The sequence below is a fragment of the Orcinus orca genome, chromosome 3, assembly GCF_937001465.1.
Source record: "Orcinus orca chromosome 3, mOrcOrc1.1, whole genome shotgun sequence".
Classification (NCBI taxonomy): domain Eukaryota; kingdom Metazoa; phylum Chordata; class Mammalia; order Artiodactyla; family Delphinidae; genus Orcinus; species Orcinus orca.
The window spans coordinates 9,864,152-9,886,894 of record NC_064561.1 but is presented as its reverse complement, the minus strand read 5'-3'; the positions used below and the strand labels follow the sequence as shown (position 1 = coordinate 9,886,894).

Genomic DNA, 22,743 nt, shown 5'->3' with positions numbered 1-22,743 from the left:
CAAAACATTACAGATTTAATCCTAACATAAAAGAACCTTTTCCCACCCGCATACCTTCCCACCATATCAACAAGGCTCCAGTAGAAAAACAGTGGATTAAAAAAACAGATGCAAGACCCAGACTCTACTTACTAATGAGTTTCTAGAGATACCCAGACACAGCAGGGGAGAAAAACACAAGGACACTGGAGGATATTAAAGCCCCCAACCTACAGCTAGGGCAACATTAAAATTCCTATTTAAGAAATGTCACACTGGGGGCTTCCCTGGTGGCGCAGTGGTTAAGAATCCGCCTGCCGATGCAGGGGACACGGGTTCGGGCCCTGGGCCGGGAAGATCCCACATGCCATGGAGCAACCAAGCCCGTGCTCCACAACAAGAGAAACCACCGCAATGAGAAGCCTGCGCACTGCAACAAAGAGTAGCCCCCGCTCGCTGCAACTAGAGAGGGCCTGCACGCAGCAATGACGACCCAACGCAGCCAAAAATAAATAAATAAATAAATTTATTAAAAAAAAAAAAGAATGTCACACTGAAGGCCTATTTACCTCAAATCTTGTGAAAATTGAGAAACGTGGAAATTAAATAACATGTGCTCCCTGGTTTCACTTTTTTGTTAAAATTGTTTTGGTTTCATTTTTACATAAACCATAAACATTTTGGTTTCACTTTGTTAAAATTGTTTTGGTTTCATTTTTCCATAAACCATATTCATCTTATTTTCCATAAACAGTATTCAAATTTCAAGTTCCCTGATCAGACATTATCCGAACCTTTGAATTTCAACCAGAAGACAGGTAAGTGTTGGATCTAAGCATTAAAGATAGACATTTTATATGTACATCTGCATTTGAAGAGAAAATGTATATCTGCTTCAAACGTTATAAGCAGATAAGGTGCAAAAATAAAAGCCTGAGGGACTTCCCTGGTGGTCCAGTGGTTAGGACCCTGCACTTCCACTGCAGGGGGCATGGGTTCAACCCCTGGTTGGGGAACTAAGATCCCACATGCCACACAGTGTGGCCAAAAAAAAGTAAAAGTAAATAAATGAATAAGTAAAAATGCAAGAAAAAACTTTTAAAAAGCCTGGGACAAAATTCAAAATCATAAGAATAATTCAACTTACCTCTCATACTGTAAAAAACACCAATAACAACATGCAATTTTTTGGTCAAAACCGTATGTGGATGTTTCTTATAAATATTCTATTAGCTGTGTTTACAAATTACTGTATACTAACAAATGTTATCTTTATTTTTCACTTACTGGGAGCATATGTTGAAATATCCCCCTTCAATTATGGATTTTAAGATCCACTCTAATTTTCTTCATTTAATCATTACACATTCTGAGTCAATACTAGCATGTAATACAAGTTCGGGAAATTTATTCTCAGGAAAATTTATTTTTGTTCTTATATAGTTTAAATTTTTGTGATTAACCTAACTTCTCATTCACTCATAATATCACAGACACGTTTCTGTCAGTACCCTCTTGCCAAAGAAAACCAGGACACACCTGTAGTCACAGAGAGTTATGTGTTGACTTGTAGTAACAGGCATGACCACAACCGATAAATGACTGGGCTTACAGGTAAGAGGGTGCCTTGAGCACCCTTATAGCATTTGGACTAGTGTTAGTGATTTGATGTTTGATGAAGCAAGACGTTGCTCTCTATTGGATGCTGTGAGAAGGTAAATGTAATTCTGTGATTGGTGATCATAATCGTTGAGAATTTGGTCATCTTTGTTGTAGATACTATGTTCTCTTTTACCATTTTAGAGAAATGATTATAAAGTTTCCTTGATCTTGTTTCATCAAGCATGGTCACACAACAGCATTGTCTGATGGTGGAGGTTTGTGACTTTTTTCCCTTCAACAGAGTAAGACTTGGTTTGCTGTTGAGTGGGCCAGTCCAGTGCTGTTTTTCCTTTCTTACATGTTATCTAAACATTTAGATGTTTCTTACTGTGTAGTTGACGCTTTTTAACTGTTTCCAAACAGTAGCTTAGGCATAATATACAAATTCACTCCTTAGCAGACTCCATAGTGCTTTCATTATGCTTTGTGGAAGTAAATTTCTAGGCCCAATTTGGAGCTGCCACCTCAAAACATAAACCAAGACTGAGATAACTTTCCTGTCCCTGTAAATGCACTACCTGACTGGAAATGCAGTACAGCCAGCCAGCCAATCTCTAACTGCCAAGAATCTATAACGATTACTTTGTTCCATATAAGTTCAGATATGCAACCTCCGCCAATGAACTGAACACACATACTCTTTCCTTATTCCCTGAATGCCTTTCTCTACAAAAGCTTGCAGCCCTGTTCCTTGGTTTGCAGTTCTCTGGACTCTTGAGAGTAGAGACCACCTGCTTCATGATGTACGAAAGAAATTTGCTTAGATCAACTAAACTGTTCTCTTTGATTATTTTAACACATTTAGTCAACTGAGGTGTATGCGTTTAGATTAAATGTCAGACATCTGTGCTAGCAAGGGACAAAGACTGACCACTGTTCAAATCAGGCCTTTCTTGCTGAGGGACCAGTGTTTTTTTTTAAGGTATAGTTGATTTACAATATTACATTAGTGTCAGGTGTACAGCATCGGGATTTAGTATTTTTATAGTTTATATTCCATTAAAAGTTATTATAAGATAATGTCTATAATTCCCTCTGCTATGTAATACATACTTTTTGCTTATCTATTTTATACATAGTAGTTTGTATCTCTCAATTCCATACCCCTAAGTTGCCCCTCCCCCCTCTCCTCCCCCTCTGGTAACCACTAGTTTTTTTTCCACATTTGTGAGTCTGTTTCTGTTTTGCTATATACGTTCATTTGTATTATTTTTTAGATTCCACACATAAGTGATGTCATACAGTATATGTCTTTATCTGACTTATTTCACTAAGCATAATATTCTCTAGGTCCATCCATATTTCTGCAAATGGCAGAATTTCATTCTTTTTATGGCTGAGTAATATTCCATTTATATATATATATATATATATATATATATATATATATATCTCGCATCTTTTTTATCCATACGTCTGTTGATGGACACTTGGGTTGCTTCCATACTTTAAACAGTGCTACTGTAACATTGGGGTGCATGTATCTTTTCAAAATAGTGTTTTTGTCTTTTCTGGATATATACCCAGGAGTGGAATTGTTGGATCATATAGCAACTCTGTTTTTAATTTTTTGAGGAACCTCCATACTGTTTTCCATGATGGCTACACCAATTTACATTCCCACCAACGGTGTACAAGGGTTCCCTTTTCTTTACATCCTATTTGTTATTTGTAGACTTTTTGACAATAGCCATTCTGACAGGTATGATGTGATATCTCATTTTGGTTTTGATTTGCATTTATCTAATAAATAGGGATACTGAGCATCTTTTCATGTGCCTGTTAGCCATCTGTATGTCTTTGGGAAAATGTGTGTTCAGGTCTTCTGCCCATTTTTTGATTGTGCTGTTTTTGTTGTTTTCTAAGAGTTCAGCTTTTTATTGAGCATGTACGAAAGAGGTTTAGTCAAAAAGACCAAAGCCCATGTCATCATCAGACTCCTCACATTATTCTTTCTTTGCTTCCACTTTCTTCTCCTCAGCTGGGGCTGCAGTGGTGGAGGGGGCAGGTCCACTAGCCCCTACATTGCAGATGAGGCTCACCATGTTGACATGGGTCAGAACCTGTGCAAACAAGCCTGGCCAGAAAGGTTCAACATTTACATCGGCTGCTTTAATGAGGGCATTGATCTTATCCTCCGTGATCTTCACCTCATTGTCATGCAGGATGAGGGCTGAGTAGGTGCAGGAGTAGGTGCAGGTGGGCTACAAGGCAGTGGAGGCCACAGTGCAAGTGAGTGCTAGGTGTGGTACTGCGTGGCGTGATGCTAGTTGCTGGTCCCCAATGTGGACCTTAGCTTCCTCTGAAGGGCTGAGCCACCTTAGCGGTAGCTGAGGAAAGCAGGCTGTTTCTTTGGGGGTTTTGTTTTTTTGTTTTTTGGGGGGTTTTTTAATTGAAGTATAGTTGATTTACAATGTTGTGTTAATTTCTGCTGAAATCACCAAAAGTCAAAAGTGAATCAGTTATATATATATATATATATATATATATATATATATATATTCTTTTTGATATTCTTTTCCATTATGGTTTATCATAGCATATTGAATATAGTTCCCCATGCTATACAGTAGAACCTTGTTGTTTTTCCATTCTATATATAATAGTTTGCATCTGCGAATCCCAAACTCCCAATCCATCCCTCCTCCACACCCCCATCCCCCTTGGCAACCACAAGTCTTTTCTCTATGTCTGTGAATCTGTTTCTATTTCATAGGTAAGTTCATTTGTGTCATATTTTAGATTCCACATATGAGTGATATCATATGGTATTTGTTTTTCTCTTTCTGACTTTCTTCACATAGTATGATAATCTCTAGGTCCACCCATGTTGCTGCAAATGGCATTATTTCATTTTTTATGGCTGAGTAGTATTCCATTGTATATATGTACCACATCTTCTTTATCCATTCATCTGTTGATGGATATGTAGGTTATTTCCATGTCGTGGCTATTGTAAATAGTGTTTCTATGAACATTGGGGTATGTGTGTCATTTCAAATTAGAGTTTTCTCTGGATATATGCCCAGGAGTGGGATTGCTGAATCATATGGTAGCTCTCTTTTTAGTTTTTTAAGGAACCTCCATACTATTTTCCATAGTGGCTGCACCAACTTACATTCCCACCAACAGTGTAGGAGGGTTCCCTTTTCTCCACACCCTCTCCATCATTTGTTATTGTAGACTTTTTAATGATGGCCATTCTGACTGGTGTGAGGTGGTACCTCATTGTAGTTTTGATTTGCATTCTCTAATAATTACTGGTGTTGAGCATATTTTCATGTGCCTTTGGCCATCTGTATGTCTTCTTTGGAGAAATGTCTATTTAGTTCCTCTGTCCATTTTTTGATTGGGTTGTTTGGGTTTTTTTGATACTGAGTTGTATGAGCTGTTTATATATTTGGAATATTAACCTCTTGTTGGTCATATCATTTGCAAATATTTTCTTCCATTCAGTAGGTTGTCTTTTCATTTTGTTGGTGGTTTCCTTTCCTGTGCAAAAGCTTTTAAGTTTAATTAGGTTCCATTTGTTTATTTTTGTTTTTATTTCTTTTGCCTTGAGAGACAAATCCAAAAATATATATATCTACAATTTATGTCAGAGAGTGTTCTGCCTATGTTCTCTTCTAGGAGTTTCATGGTTTCAGATCTTAAATGTAGGTCTTTAATCCATTTTGTGTTTATTTTTGTATATGGTATGAGGAAATGTTCTAATCTCATTGTTTTACATGTAGCTGTCCAGTGCTGAGGGACCTAGTCTTTAGTGTTAACTTTTGACCATCCCTCTTCTACCCAGCACTCTAGCGTCAAAACTTATGTAATTAAGCACAAAATTAATCAAGGCACTCTATGGTCTGGATATAGTAGCATGAAACAAGTTCTTACAATTCTGGTGCTTTTAGGTTTGTGGGGAAAGAAATACTGTTAACAAACAATAAAATTTGGTTTATAAATCTGAAGTAAGATATTAAAAGATTCAGTATCCCCACATATAATATTCATTTTTAATATTTTGCCTCATCTCTTTTCCTATTTGAAAGTAAAATACTCTGACTCCCATATAACGTTTGACATTTGGCAACATCTTGTGAGGGTCTGTGCATATTTAAGGGTGAGGAAGAACCTGGTTTGCTCAGAAGCTTTTGCGGATGTTGGGATTTTGTCATTGCATTGTCTGTCTGCATGATACAGTTGGGGTTATCAGTAATTACAACTTGTTTAGATATTTTTGGTTAGGAGTAGAAAGTAAAAGGAGATAATACCTTTTGCTACTTAAAAGAGGGAATCAGGGCTTCCCTGGTGGCGCAGTGGTTGAGGGTCTGCCTGCCGATGCAGGGGACATGGGTCCATGCCCCAGTCTGGGAAGATCCCACATGCTGCGGAGCGGCTAGGCCCATGGGTCATGGCCGCTGGGCCTGCGCGTCCGGAGCCTGGGCTCCGCAACGGGAGAGGCCACAACAGTGAGAGGCCCGCGTACCGCAAAAAAAAAAAAAAGAGAGAGGGAATTAGAGCTTGCATTTGTGGGACTTCCCTGGTGTCACAGTGGTTAAGACTCTGTGCTCCCAACGCAGGGGGCTGGGGTTTGATCCCTGGTCAGAGAACTAGATCCCACATGCATGCCACAACTAAGAGTTTGCATACCACAACTAAAGAGCTGGCAAGCCGCAACAAGGGAGCCCGCCTGCTGTAACTAAGACCTGATGCAACCTAGTTAATTAATTTTTAAAAAAAGAAGTTACATTTGGCAGAGATTTATTGTTAAAACCAGTGATATTTTCTTTCTCCCATTTCAAGCCCTGGGCAAAAACCTTATGAAAACATGTAGATGGACTGTTATGGCCCCATTGAACATCTGACTCTGTTGCAATGTCATTAAAATGAATTTTTGGAGCCAGTTCAATTTGTCTTTAGCTTTATAGACATGGCCTTATTTGTATCTATTGCTCTCCCTTTCATGGAAGCATAATAAAGGAAAGAAAAAAACAGCGTCCAATCAATCAGTCAGTCAATCAGAAATAAGAGCTTTGAAGGAAAGTTCACAATGAATGTAAGATAACAGGGGAACCAGAGGTGTGTTGTATATTTCCTCTATGGAGGGTAGAGGTCTCCATGATTAAGGATGTCCTCAGGAATTATTTATGTTGCCACCGTCTAATACAAATTAAATTAACACTGTTTCAGGAATTGCTCAGGTATGAATATAAATAGTAGGTGTGATACAGACAGCATCCAGCATTTGTGAGGGCAACAGTAATGATTCCTATTAAAATAAAGGTATATTCACACACATTAAGATAAGTAATATAAGAAAACACTAAAACAGAAAATAAGAAGTTTTGGAAAGAATGTGGAGAAATTAGAACACTTGTGCACTGTTGGTAGGAATATAAAAATGGTACAATCAGTCTGGAAAAAGATAAGTAGTTCCTCAAAAAATTAAAAACAGAATCACCATATAATCTAGCAATTTCACTTCTGGGTATATACCCAAAACAGTTGAAAGCAGAATCTCTAAGATATACTTGTAAACCTATCTTTTTAGCATCATTTATTCACACTAGGCAAATGGTGGAAGCAACTCAAATGTACATAGACTTATGAATGGATGATCAAAGGTAGTATATACATACAATGGGATATTATTCAACATTAAAAAATAAGGAAATTCCAACATATGCTACAACATGGATAAAGCTTGAGGACATTATTTTAAGTGAAGTAAGCCATTCATATGAAGACAAATACTGTATGATACCACTTATATGAGGTACCTAAAGAAGTCAAATGCATAGAGATTGAGAGTAGAATGGTGGTTTGCAGGGGAGCGAGCAGAATGGAGGGGGTAGTTGTTTATTGGACATAGAATTTCAATCTCGGAAGATGAAAAGAGTTCTGGAGATCGGTAGTGATAGTCATACAGCAGTATAAATGTAAATGCCAATAAACTATATACTTGAAAATGGTTAAGATGGTAAATTTTATGTTATGTGTGTTTTACCACAATAATAAAACATGGGGGAAAATCCACAGGACTGCACAGACCCCACTGGACCCTAAAATGCCACAAAGCCCTAAGCTGCTTTCCTCCTTGTTTACAGCACTAAATCTGTCCATTTTCGTGTGTTCATAAAGGACCTGTTCCAAAGCAGTGCCTTTGACTCTAAGGCTGTCTCTAGACTTGGTCCCCAGGCTTGGCTTACCTACCTCCTCACCTCTTCTCTCCAGGCCTTGCAACCCCACTCACTGGCCTAAGCCTCAGGGACTATGTGAAGCCTGTCCTATTGTTTGTTTATGAAAAATTTATTTTAAAAAGTAAAATACTACATTGAACATAGTCAACCTAATGGAAAAGAAATCAATAAAGAAGCGAAGTTGGGACTGAAATGTCATGAGAACTGTTGGGGAAAAAAAGGTAAAATGCAGGTGTAATATAAATACTCATATAATGGGTAAAATAATCCAATCAAGAGTCAGAAAAAAAAAAGTCCGAAATTATCACCGTATGTTTAAGACAAAAAAAAAAGAGGCAACTATATGCTCTCCATAGGAAATGCTTTTAAATTCAAAGATGCAAAAAGAAAGTAAAAGGATCAGAAAAAGATATATATGTAAATATACCCACCAGAAAGCTGGAGAGACTCTCCTAATACCAGGAGGGAAAAAGACTTTAAAAGAAAAAATATTACTAGAGATATAGAAGGCTGTATCATGAAAAAGGTCGATTCATCAGGAAGCTATAACATTTATATGTGCATTTAATAACAGAGTGCCAAAATAAATGAAGCAAAAGAGAAATGAAGGGAAAAACAACAGTAAATGGAGACTCCAGTATCTCACTTTGAATATTATATACACAACTAGGCAAAATATCAACACAGAAATAAAAGACTTGTAAAACACTATAAATTAAGTACACCTTACGTGTCTACAGAACACTGCACCCAACAACAACAGAATATATATTCTTCAGAAGTGCATATGAAACCTCCAGGGTAGAACAAATGCTAGGACATAAACTTCACTAAATTTAAAATACTAAGAATAAATACTTTTATGGTCTGTGACAACAATGGAATGAAATTAGAAATCAATAACTTAGGAAAAACTGGAGAAATTCTCAAATATGAAAAAAAATACTCGTAAATAACCAATGTGTCAAAGAAGAAATCCATACAGAAGTGAGGAAATGTCTCAAACCAATAATCTCACCTTCCACCTTATTACACTTGAAAGGATGGGCACCAACACACACACGCCCCCCAATGAGATGAAGGAAATAAAAAAGAGCAGAAAATAGAGAATAGAAACAGCATATAGAAATCAGTGAAATCAAAAGTGAGGTGTTTGAAAAAAATTAATAAAATTGACAAATCTTTAGCTAAACTGACTGAAAGAAAAAGAAGACTCAAATTCCGAAAATCGGACAGAAGGAAAGACTCTTCCACCAACCTTACAGCAATAAAAAGGATTATAAAGGAATTCAATGAACAGTATGGCAACAAATTAGATAATTTAGATGAAATAGACAAACTCCTAGAAATATACATTCTGCAGAAAATAACTCAAGAAGAAAATAGAGTTTCTGACTATACAAGTGACGTGGTTGAATTACTAAGCAAAAACTACTCAAAAGGAAAGCCCAGGCCCAAATGGCTTCACCATAGAATTCTCCAAATCATTCATAGGTTTAATATGATTCTTCAGAGACCCTCCCCACAAATAGAATCAACACAACACTTCAAACTCATTCTATCAGACCAGTATTACTCTTACTTTAAAACCAAAGGTATTATTAAAAAATGAAGAAACCAATTTTCCTTGTGAAAATGGATGCCAAAAAAATCAACCATACTAGAAAACCTAATCCAGCATCATCTAACCACAAATATACAGCGTGACTAAGTTGGATTTACTTCAGGGATGCTAGGTTGAGTTAATATCTCAAAATCAACTTAGGCAATATAACGTATTAATACAGTAATAAGCAAAAATGTCATGATCACCTCAGTAGACTCATAGAAAGTACAGTTGACCCTTGAACAACATAGGTTTGAACTGCACAGGTCCACTTATATGCAGATCTTTTCCAAAAAATATATTGGAAAAAACTTCGGAGATTTGCAACAATTTGAAAAAACTTGCAGATGAACCATGTAGCCTGGAAATATTGAAAAAATTAAGGAAAAGCTAGGTATGTCACGAATCTATTAAATGTAGATACTAGTCTATTTTATCATTTACTACCACAAAATATACACACATCTATTATAAAATGTTAAAACTTATCAAAACTTATGCAGTATGCCTGAAACTAACACAACATTGTAAATCAACCATACTCCAATAAATTTTTTTAAAAAGACTAGTAATACAGGGCTTCCCTGGTGGCGCAGTGGTTGAGAGTCTGCCTGCCGATGCAGGGGACACGGGTTCGTGCCCCGGTCCGGGAAGATCCCGCATGCCGCGGAGCGGCTGGGCCCGTGAGCCATGGCCGCTGGGCCTGCGCGTCCGGAGCCTGTGCTCCGCAACGGGAGAGGCCACAACAGTGAGAGGCCCGCATAACGCAAAAAAAAAAAAAAAAAAAAGAGTAGTAATACAAAAAAAAAAAACCTTATGTACACACAGACCATACATAGCACCATTTGCAATTGAGGGAAATGTAAACAAACAGAAACATGCCATATTAAAACTACATAAAATTAACTGTAGTATATACTCTACTATTTGAATAATTTTGTAGCCACCTCCTGATGCTATTTTGGTGAGCTCAAGTGATGTGAGTATCCATAAAATGGCATGTGATGCTAGTTCCCTGGTGGTCTAGTGGTTAGGATTCGTTGCTTGCACTGCAACGAATTGAACCCGTGGTCTGGGTTCAACCCCTGGTCAGGGAACTGAGATCTCACAAGCCGCATGGTGCAGCCAAAAATAAAAAAACTTATGTTTTTTTAATCATCTCCACGTGTGCAGTTTGTCTCTCCAGTGAATTGCATATGGCAGTAAAAAGTGTTCTTTTTTGGTTCTTGAGTATTTTTCGTGTTCAGTGCAATACTGTAAACCTTGAATAACACCATGGGACCCATGGAAAGTGCCACTAATGATGCTGGAAGTGTTCCCAAGAAGCAGAGAAAAGTCACTGTTAACAAGTCCAAGCTCATACTGCTTGCTAAACGACAGGCCAACAAATCAAGAGATTAGTTGTGGGGGCAAGGAATAGCTACTTTATTTTGGAAGCCAGCAGATCAAGAAGATGGTGGACTAGTGTCCCAAAGAACCATCTTCCCTGAGTTAGAATTCAGGCTTCTTTTACACGAAAAGGGAAGGGGATAAATTCAAACGTTTCCTGGTTCCAGTCAGACTCTGAAGGGAATGTGTTAACTTCTTCCTTCCTGCATCCATTCACAGGTAAGCCTCGCCAGGATGTTTTCTGTGAGCTAAACAAAGGTATTTTAGCTTAACGCTCATTACATGGGAGGCAGGGTTCCCAGAGATGGACCATTATGTATACTTTAAGCTTGTAGGCAACATCCCTTTAGTGATTAACTTGTAGCAAAAGCAATAGAATAGCAAGGTAAAAGTAAAAGAAACAGATCCAATATGGAGTCAGATTTGTTCTTCCCTATTATATCATGACATTACAAGAAAAAGTTGAATTGCTTGATATATATTGTAATTTAGGTCTGTAGCTGCAGTTGCTTTCCATTTCAAGATAAATGAGTCCAACATAAGGACCATAGTAAAAAAAAAGAGCCATTAAGCCATTGCTGCCACTATGCCAGCAGGTATGGAAATCTTGCACGTTTTATGAAATACTTTTTTTAAAATTTATTTTATTATTGTATTTTATTTTATTTTTTGGCTGCATTGGGTCTTTGTTGCTGCGCGTGGGCTTTTCTCTGGTTGTGGCGAGCAGGGGCTACTCTTTGTTGCCGTTCATGGGCTTCTCACTGCAGTAGCTTCTCTTGTTGCAGAGCACAGGCTCTAGGCACGTGGGCTTCAGTAGTTGTGGCACTCAGGCTCAGTAGTTGTGGCGCACGAGCTTAGTTGCTCCGCAGCATGTGAGATCTTCCCAGACCAAGGCTCGAACCCATGTCCCCTGCATTGGCAGGTGGATTCTTAACCACTGTGCCACCAGGGAAGTCCCAAGACTGCCTTTTAAAGTTCTTTTGGTATTGGAGAATGCCCCTGATGACCCAGAACCCCACGAGTTCAACACTGAAGGCATCAAAGTGGTCTACTAGCCCCCAAACACAAGGTCTCTAATTCAGCCTCTAGATCAGGCAGTCATAAGGACTTTTTTTTAAATGTCTATTTATTTATTTGGCTGTGCCAGGTCTTACTTCCGGCATGCAGGATCTTCATAGTGGCATGCAGGGTCTTTTAGTTATGGCCTGCAGGATCTTTAGCTGTGGCATGTGGGATCTAGTTCCCTGACCAGGGATCGAACCCAGGCCCCCTGCATTGGGAGCACGGAGTCTTAGCCACTGGACCACCAGGAAAGTCCCCATAAGGACCTTTAAGTCTCATTATACACACCACTCTATGAAAAGGATTGTCAATGCTATGGAAGAGAACTCCAAAAGAGAGAACATCATGAAAGCTTGGAAGTATTGCACCATCCAAGATGCCATCATTGTTATAGAAAAAGCTGTGAAATCCCAAACAATAAATTCCTGCTGGAGAAAACTGTGTCCAGATGTTGTGCATGACCCCACAAGATTTACGACAGAGCAAATCAAGGAAATCATGAAAGAGATTGTGGATATGGCAAAAAAAATTCGGTGGGGGGGTGAAGGGTTTCAAGATATGGATTTTGGAGAAATTCGAGATCTAGTAGACACCACACCAGAGGAATTAACAGATAAATTGATGGAGATGAGTGCTTCCAAATCATTGCCAGACGATGAAGATATAGAAGTAGTGCCAGAAACAAACTGACATTAGACAATCAAAGAGTTTCAGTTATTCAAGACTACTTTTGGACTTCCTTGGTGGCGCAGTGCTTAAGAATCCTCCTGCCAGTGCAGGGGGCACGGATTCAATCCCTGGTCTGGGAAGATCCCACATGCTGCGGAGCAGCTAAGCCTGCACGCCACAACTACTGAAGCCCCCGTGCCTAGAGCCCATGCTCCAAAACAAGAGAAGCCATTGCATTGAGAAGCCCACGCATGGCAATGAAGAGTAGCCCCTGCTCGCCACAACCAGAGAAAAGCCCACGCTCGGCAACAAAGACCCAACGCAGCCAAAAAAAAAAAAAAAAAAAAAGACTGCTTTTGACTTCTTTTTGACATGGACCCTTCTATGATACAGGCACTGAAACTAAAGCAAATGGTGGAAGAAGAATTGGTACTATAGAAACATTTATTTAGAAATGAATGAAATATTTTTAGAGAAATGAAACATTTTTAGAGAAATGAATAAGCAAAAGAGTCAGACAGAAATTATAATGTATTTCCATAAAATTACACCTCTCCTGCCTTGCCTTCCACCTTCTCTACCTCTTCCACCTTTGCCATCCCTCAGAGAGCTAGACCACCCCCTCCTATTCAGTCTACTCAATGTGGAGACAAGGATGAAGACCCTTTATGATGATTCACTTCTACTTAATGAATAGTAAATATTCATCATACTGTACAGTTAATCAACTTTATTGTATATGTGTGTGAATGTCTTCATGTGAAAATCTAATAACTGTGTGGCAAGAACTCTATGAGATGTTTTTGTGTCATTATTGTCATCATCTCTTAATTATTATCATCTGCAAGACTTGTAAGGAAGTGGAGAGCCTATCCTTACCTAGGTATAAAGTGAGTGATATTTAATATAAAATTAGTGATGTGTAAATTTTATTACTGTTTTATAACTTTGCTTTCAAAGAATTACATTACCATACAGTATGCTTCTCTCTCGTAACTGGAGAAAGTGCATATCAGCCTATGATCACAGGTAAGTGGTTTTTTCAAAAAATAGAACAATGTTTTCAATACTGTATTATGAATATGACCATAATACATGATAAAAATTTTATAATGATTCATTCATTAGTTATAGGCTGGGATACCATGAAGCAACTGTATCCATTACACGAGGCTACCATAAAGCAATCATATTGCCATTTCTTCATTATCAGTGCATGAATCATTATAATTATGAATTTCTTTTTCACATTATCTTTTCATTTTTGATGTCGTGTTAGTAATACATATAACATCACAGCGTTTTGTATCATATAAGACAATATTGATGGAGGTACTGATAGACAATTCATCTTGTAAACAGAAGACAAACTTATGGTATTGGTAAATACAGTACAGTACTGTAAATGTATTTTCCTTATGAGTTTCTTAATAATATTTTATTTTCTCTTGCTTACTTTCTTGTAATAATACAGTATACAGTCATATTACATACAAAATATGTGCTAATCAGCTGTTTATGTTATCTGGTCAACAGTAGTCTATTAATAAAGTTTTGGGGGAGTCAATAGTTATATGTAGATTTTTGACTGCCTGGGGACAGCACCTCTAACCCCTGCATTGTTCAAGGGTCAGCTGTAGTTGACAACCTACAGTACCCTCTCGTGATAAAAACCCTCAGCAAACCAGGTATTGATAGAAATTTCCTTCACATGAAAATGAGCATCGATGAAAAAAATCACAGCTGATATTATATTTAATTGGTGAAAAACTGGATGCTTTCCCCTGAATATCAGGAAGGAAACAATGATATCTGCTCTTATCATTTCTATTTGACAATACCCTGGGGGTTTTAGCCAGGAAAATTGTGCAATGAATAAATGAATGAAAAGGAAATAAAATGAATCCAGGTTGGATAAGAGAAAGTAATGCTGTCTCTACATGTAGATGATGTATCCTGTAAATAGAAAACTCTATAAGGAATCCACTTTTTTTAAAAAAATATTAGAAATGATAATGGAGTTTGGCAAGGTTGTAGGGTACAAGATCAATATATAAAAATACATTCTATTTCTAATCACTTGCAACAAAAAATCTGAAAATGAAATTTAAAAAACAAATCCATTCACAAGAGCATAAAAATGAATAAAATAGGGGAGAGGGATAAATTGGGAGATTGGGATTGACATTTAAATGCTACTATGTATAAAATAGATGGCTAATAAAAGCCTACTGTATAGCACAGGAAACTCTGCTCAATACTCTGTGATGGCCTATATGGGAAAATAATCTAAAAAAAGAGTGGATATGTGTATATGTATAACTGATTCACTTTGCTGTACACCTGAAACTAACACAACATTGTAAATCAACTGTACCGCAATAAAAATGAATAAAATAGTTAGGACTAAATTTAACAAAAGAGATACCAAGCAAAAACTCCAAAATCCACAAAAGGTTGAGCAAAGTTAAAGATCTAATTACATGGTATAACCTCCCATGTACGTACATTGGAAGACAATATTTTGAGATGGCAATACTCCTCTAAATGATCCACAGATTGAGTGCAATCTCTGTCAGAATCCCAACTGACTTCTTTATAGAAATTGTTAAACTGTTTCAAAAATTCAGATAGAATTGCAAGGTATCCAGAATAACCAAAACAATGAAAGCAAAAATCAAGTAGGAGGACTCACATTTCCTTATTTCAAAACTTTCTGCTGAACAATGGTAATGAAGATAGTGTGGTAATGACACAGGGATGGACATATAAATCATTGGAATAGAATGAGATTTCATAAATAAACCCATCCGTCTGTGGTCAACTGGTTTTCAAACACAATGCCAAGAATGGGAAAAGAATATTATTCTTAAAAGTTGGCACTGGGACGAGTGGATAGCCACATGCAAAAGAATGAAGTGGATGTTTACATCACAGCACATACAGTAATTTACCAAAATGGATCAAAGACCTAAACATAAGAGGTTAAACCTTAATACTCTTAGAAAAAATGTAGGAACTTCCCTGGAGGTCCAGTGGTTAAGACTCTGCACTTCCACTGCAGGGGCCACAGGTTCAATTCTTGGTCCTTGAACTAAGATCCTCGCATGACCAGTGGCGCGGCCAAAATATATATGTATATGGAGGAAAATATTCATGACCTTGGATTTGGAACAAAATTATTCAAGATGACACCAAAAAAAAAAGACAACTTGAATTTAATCAAAATTATTAACTTTTGTACTTAAGAGTATACTATCAAAAAGGTGAAAACACACATTGGGACCCAAGTTTACTATTGTGGGAATATAGAATGGTGCAGCCACTTTATTTATTTATTTTTAATTAATTTATTTACTTACTTATTTTTGGCTGCATTGGGTCTTCCTTGCTGTTCGCGGGCTTTCTTTAGTTGCAGCGAGCAGGGGCTACTCTTCGTTGCGGTGTGTGGTCTTCACATTGTGGTGGCTTCTCTTGTTGTGGATCCCGGGCTCTAGGCACGCGGGTTTCAGTAGTTGTGGCACTCGGGTTCAGTAGTTCTGGCGCACGGGCTTAGTTGCTCCGCAGCATGTGGGATCTTCCCGGACCAGGGCTCGAAGCCGTGTCCCCTGCATTGGCAGGTGGATTCTTAACCACTGCGCCACCAGAGAAGCCCGGTGCAGCCACTTTAGAAAACAGTATGGCATGGGAATTCCCTGGCAGTCCAGTGGTTAGGACTCCACGCTTTCACTGCTTGGGGCCTGGTTCTATCCCTGGTCAAAGAACTAAGATCCTGCAAGCTGGGCGATGCGACCAAAACACGCGCGCGCACACACACACACACACACACACACACAAAATCCCCACAAAAACAAACAAAAAAAAACAGTATAGCAGTTCCTCAAAAATTATATTCAAAGTTACCATGTGATCCAGCAATACTGTTTCTGGGTATGTACTCCCAGGACTCAGATATTTCTACACCCATGTTCACAGGAATGTTATTCATGAGCCAAAAGGTGGTAGCAAGACATGTGTCCATCAAAAATGAATGGATAACAAAATTTAGTATATACATAGAATGGAATTTTATTCAGATTTAGAAAGAAAGGAAATTCTAACATATGCTGTAACATGGGTGAAACGAGAACATCATTCTAAGTGAAATAAGCCAGTCAAAACTGGACAACTACTATATGAATCCACTTGTATGAAGTACTTAGAATAGTGAAATTCATAGAGACAGAAAGTAGAATGGTTGTTGGTAGGGCCTGGGGGAAAGGGAAGTGGGAGATGTTGTTTAATATGTTTAGATTTTCAGTTTTGAAAGATGAAAACACTTCTGAGATTGATTTCCCAATGTCAGTGTACTTCTCACTACTGAACTGGACATTTAAGATGTAAAGTTCATAGTATGTGTTAAAAGTTAAAATTTTAAAGCAAGAGAAGGAAAACAGCCCACAGAATGGAAGAAAGTTTTGCAAATAAAATATCTAAGGGATTTGTATTGAAGGTGTATAAAGAACACTAATAACTCAGTAAGAAGTCAACTAACCCAATTTTAAAATATGAAAGAATGTAAATAGACATTTTTAAAGGAAAATGTACAAATGGTCAAGAACACATTAAAAGATGCTTGCACTAGCCATCAGAGAAATTCAAATCAAAACCCCAATGAGAGGGACTTCCCTGGTGGTGCAGTGGTTAAGACTCCATGCTCCCAATGCAGGGGGCTGGGGTTCAATCCCTGGTCAGGGAACTAGATCCCACATGCATGCCACAACTAAGGAGCCCATCTGCCACAGATAAGAGCCGGTGCAACCAAATAAATAAATATATTTTAAAAAATGAGATACCACTTCACAACCACTAGGATAGCTAGAGTTAAAAAAGTGAGATAATAAAATTTTTGTGGATGATATGGGAAAATTGGAACCCTCAACCACCGCTGGTGGGAATATAAAATGGTGCAACAACTTTGGAAAACAAATCTGGCAATTCCTCGGAAATTAAACCTAGAATTACCATAGGACCCATCAATTCATTCCTAGGTATATGCCCAATAGAAATGAAAATATGTCCAAACAAAAACTTGTACACGAAAGTTTATTGCAACGTTATTCATAATAGCCAAAAGGTGGAAACAAACTAAATGTCCATTAAGAAATGAGTAAATAAAGAAAATATGTTTTACGCATACAGTGGAATATTATTCAGCCATAAAGATGAATGAGGTATCCATACATGCTACCACATAGAAATTCCTTGAAAAAGTTATGCTAAGCAACTGAAGTTAATTACAAAGATAATACTTCATATGATTCCATTCGTATATAACTCCAGAACAGGGAAATCTATAGAAACAGAAAGATTAGAGGTTGCCTACAACTCTGGCTTGGAGGAGGAAGATGGGAAGATAGAGAAGTGATATCTAAAGGGTACCAGGGTTTCTTTTAGAGGCGACAAAAATGTTCAAAAATTGTGGTGCTGATTGAACATATCTGTGAATGTACTGAAAAACATTGACTTGTACACATTAAAGGGATGCAGTGTATGGTATGTGTATTTTACCTCAATAAAACTATTCAGATAAATAAATGCATTAGAAGTTTTGAACCAATGTGTTAAGAATATTAAAAGTTTTCAAGTATATCCCACATTTCCAAAACTTATTGTGTTTTTTATATATATAATGTTCAATGTCAATTATACCTTGTTTGTTTTTTTTTGTTTTTGTTTTTGTTTTGCGGTACTGGGCCTCTCACTGTTGTGGCCTCTCCCGTTGCGGAGCACAGGCTCTGAACGCGCAGGCTCAGCGGCCATGGCTCACGGGCCCAGCCACTCCGTGGCATGTGGGATCTTCCCAGACCGGGGCACGAACCTGTGTCCCCTACATCGGCAGGTGGACTCTCAACTACTGTGCCACCAGGGAAGCCCCTGGGTTTTTTTTTGTTTTTTTTTTAAATTTATTTTTGGCTGCATTGGGTCTTCTTTGCTGCCCGCGGGCTTTCTCTAGTTGCAGCGCACGGGCTTCTCACTGCGGTGTCTTCTCTCATTGCAGAGCACGCGCTCTAGGCGCTCGGTTTTCACTAGTTGTGGCAGGTAGTCTTCAGTAGTTGTGGCGCAGGGCCTTAGTTGCTCCGCGGCACCAGGGATCGAACCCGTGTCCCCTGCATTGGCAGGTGGATTCTTAACCACTGTGTCACCAGGGAAGCCCCCAAAACTTATTGTTTTTTGTTATATTGGTAAAAATAGTAACTAGGGGCTTCCCTAGTTGCACGCAGCAACGAAGACCCAATGCAGCCAAAAATAAACAAATAAATTTATAAAAAAATAGTAACTGGATTGCCTTAGGGATATCATAGCCGTTTACATTTCAAAATTTCTAGGCACACACTCTGAAACTAAAATAAATTTCCTTCTAGTGTAAAATGTATACCTGAGAGTATTGTTGAACACATCTCGCAAATTATGATTGGTGGGAGAAGAGTCCCTGTTCCCAGGCAAGGGCTGCAGGGTTCAAACTTCCCACCAGAGTCAAGTGCTTGGGAAGCCAGGGGATTCTCTAGCTAAAATACCACATGTGTGGAGAGGTAAAAGTGACGGCCTCAACGCTGTCAACAAAGATAAAAATGGAGCCAGACTCTTTATTACACATGGTGAGGTCATTTTTCAGTGTGTTTGTAAACAAGGGTCACAGTATCCTGAGTGGCCTCACAGTCTATGCCAAGTATTGCCCTGTGGAGGTCCGCAAACCCTCTTTTCCCAGTTGGCCTGACCAGGGCGCCCCTCTTGCTTTGGATAAGGACGTCGGTTGTTCCGGAATCTTACTCGGGAGTTCCCTGAGCACACCTGTGTCCCCACATTCTGAAAGATTTGAGGAAGCCGCCACTGTCCCTCTAGGGCCAGTGACAAGTGTGGTTTAAAGGCAAACGTCGCTGGGGCTTCCCTGGTGGCGCAGTGGTTGAGAGTCCGCCTGCCGATGCAGGGGACGCGGGTTCCTGCCCCGGTCCGGGAAGATCCCACATACCGCGGAGCGGCTGGGCCCGTGAGCCATAGCCGCTGAGCTATGTGACCTCCTGACCTGTTGTCACTCAGGAGAAAGGGGGGCGGGTGCTTGCGAACTGCCCAATCAGAGGCGCAGCAGGGGAAAGTGGGCGGGCCACGCTCTGCAAACTGCGTGGACGCTCGTGGCCACGATTTGCGTGGAATCTCGTCTGCGTTTACGTGTCTCAGGTGTGTCTGCTGCAACGTAAATACGGGCTGCACGGGCCGCGGGAGTCTATGGGAAGACGCCGGAGGAGCCCAAAGCCGGGAAATGGTGAGTGTGCTGGGCCAGGTGTCCCAGGACAGGGAGGAGGGACAGTCTGAACCGGCCGTGGCGGGACGTGGGCCTCCCGACGCGGTAAACTCAGGAGTCTGCGGACCCAAAATCGCAGGGGACGCCGTTCAGACCTCATTCCCTCCGGCTGTCGCAGTGGCGGGGCTGGGTCGGCAGCCGGGACCCCGGGCGTCCTGTCCCGTCACTGCAGGCGGTGACTTAAGCCTGGAGCCTCTCTGGGCAGCTCTTCGCCCACAGCCCCGCGACTCGTCTAGAATGTGTGGTGACCCTGGGGAGGGTTATCAGGGGACAATCGTGATTCCGTCTCCGTGGTTCGTGCGTGGGAGGAGCTGTGGCCTGTGGGGTCCCAGTCCCTCCTTTCTCCCCAGGGGGCACTCGTTTTCTCCTGAGTTTTCCAAATGTTTGGAGAGCAGGGTCTCAAATCCAGGATCCAGACTAATTTCCAGATTAGCTCTTCTTAAAACTGGCAATAAATCCCTAAATTTCCACATCCCTCCCTCATTCCCACAGCCAACTTTCCGTCTTCAATTCAGAGCATCATTATCAACTCTTCGTTCTCCCTGGTGTATTTCAAACAGACCCAATATTTTAATTGTTTATCCTTTTTCTTTGTTTAAAAAATTATTTATTTTTGGCTGCATTGGGTCTTCATTGCTGCACGCGGGCTTTCTCTAGTTGCGGCGAGCAGGGGCTACTCTTGGTTGCGGCACATGGGCTTCTCATTGCAGTGGCTTCTCTTGTTACGGAGCATGGGCTCTAGGCGCATGGGCTTCAGTTGTGGCTCACGGGCTCAGTAGTTGTCACTCGCCGGCTCTAGAGCACAGGCTCAGTACTTGTGGCGCTCGGGCTTAGTTGCTCCGTGGCATGTGGGATCTTCCCGGACCAGGGCTCGAACCCGTGTCCGCTGCATTGGCAGGAGGATTCTTAACCGCTGCGCCACTAGGGAAGTCCCTATCCTTTTTCTAAAGAGTCATGGGTGGCTCTTTTTTAAGGATTTATACTTGCTGTGGATATTTTTCCATGAAAGGAAATCTGAGAATAACCACCAGGAACTGAAACCAACCACCTGGAACTGAAACCGTATAACTCAGATTGGGGCTTGAACCCATGGTCTTTTAACTGAGATCTCACACCTGGTCTCAGGACTTAATGAAGCTCAGGTCCTTGATGTCTCATCGCAGAAAGAATTCAGTGAGAGACAAAGCGATAGGTAAGAAGTGGACACACTCCACAGAGTGTGGGCCATCTCAGAAGGTGAGAGTGGCACCAGGGTGTGGAGTTGGCCATTTTTATAGGGGTGGATAATTTCATAGGCTAATGAGTGGAAGGGGTATTCCAGCTATTTTGGAGAAGGGGTGGGGATTTCCAGGAATTGGGCCACTGCCCACTTTTTGACCTTTATGCTCGGCCTTGGAACTGTCATGGCACCTGTGAGTGTGTTACAATGAGTGTATACTGAGGCTCAAGGTCTAGTGGAAGTCAACTTGTCCGCCATCTTGGACCTATTCTGTTCTAATCAGTTTATGTCCTCAGGCTATGTCATTCTTTTAAAGGTTGTGCCGTGTCCTCTTCCCTCCTGTTTCAGAACTACATTGTATGAAATCCTTGTGCCTCTCCTCGAGGATCTTTCTTGGGCACAGACATCCTATGGGTAGTCCTTTAGGTAGAGTTTCTTCTTTGGAATCGTTCCTGGGTGTTCTCTCCTGTAATCACTTCCCCTCCCTGGGTTTGTCACCCTGGAAAGATTTATTCATGTATGCGAGCCTCAGTTATTCAAAAAATTAAAATTTATGTAAGCAGTGGAGCTTGAACGATAGCATTTTCCAAAGAGGCAAGAAATAGGTGAGTTTCAGAAAAAAGAAAATATTCTTGTATTACATTGCATTAAAAATTCTTGCTTCTTTTTTCTTCCCTCCCTGAGCAGGCGTAGTAATATCCTGAGGTCTGTTCTTTTTGTTTTGGGTTTTTTTTGGGGGGGGCGGGGGGTTGTTCAAATGCAATTCCAGGGCTTAGGCTTGAGGTGTTCAAGTACAGTTTTTTTTAAATTTTTATTGAAATATAGTTGATTTACAATGTGTTAGTTTCAGATGTACAGTCAAGTGATTCAGTCATATATATACATATATACGTGTATATTTATATGTGAATATATGTATATATACTTTTTAGATGCTTTTCTATTACAGGTTATTGATATTGAGTATAGTTCCCTGTGCTATACAGTAGGTCCTTGTTAGTTATCTGTTTTATATATAGTAGTGTGTATATTTTAATCCCAAACTCCTAATTTACCCCCCCAATTATGTTTTTATAAAACAATTTCTTGCTGTGGAAATAATTAACTAATATCATTATTTTCTGAGAGTAATAGATACTTATGCGTTTTCTTGTTGAACTAGAAAAAAACCTTACAATTTTCCCCTCCTTTCTACATAAACACTAGGTTTGTGTGATTTTGCTAGATTCTTCAGCCACTGGGGTCATTTAAAATAGCATCTTGTGGTCCAAAGCAATGTGACTGGGAGCAGAGGCCTGAGGTCAGTGACTCAAGGTGAGGCCCCCTTGAGGCTGCAAAGGGAAGTACTTGAAGGCCCAGCTGGTTCTTCCTGGAGAGCCCAGCAGGTGTCCTACCTGCTCACACCCACCATGGAAGGAGCCTTTAAGCTGAGAGAAGCTACAGAGCCCTGGAAAGCTGGGGATAACAACTGCACATGGCAGAAAGGGTTTGGGGGGAGATGGGGTGGTGATGCCCCTTTTGAGGTTGTAACCGTGGTTCCCGCGGGTCTGTTTCTAGGTATAGGCTGGAGTTGTTGGGTTTTTTTTTTCAATATAAATTTATTTATTTATTTTTTGGCTGAGTTGGG

General features: G+C 39.8%; 1 protein-coding gene and 1 pseudogene across 1 annotated transcript in view; one reads left to right on the top strand and one right to left on the bottom strand.

The window, feature by feature from the left end:
• Positions 1-3,530: 3,530 nt before the first annotated feature.
• LOC117195674 (60S acidic ribosomal protein P1-like) lies at positions 3,531-7,755 on the bottom strand (annotated as a pseudogene).
• An 11,955-nt stretch (positions 7,756-19,710) lies between these two features.
• LOC101276194 (zinc finger protein 791) overlaps positions 19,711-22,743 on the top strand; it is a 50,421-nt gene continuing 47,388 nt past the window's right edge. The window contains exon 1 of the mRNA XM_033401331.2: positions 19,711-19,858. The gene's annotated coding sequence lies outside the window, so the exon portion shown is untranslated. The remainder of the gene's footprint in view (positions 19,859-22,743) is intronic.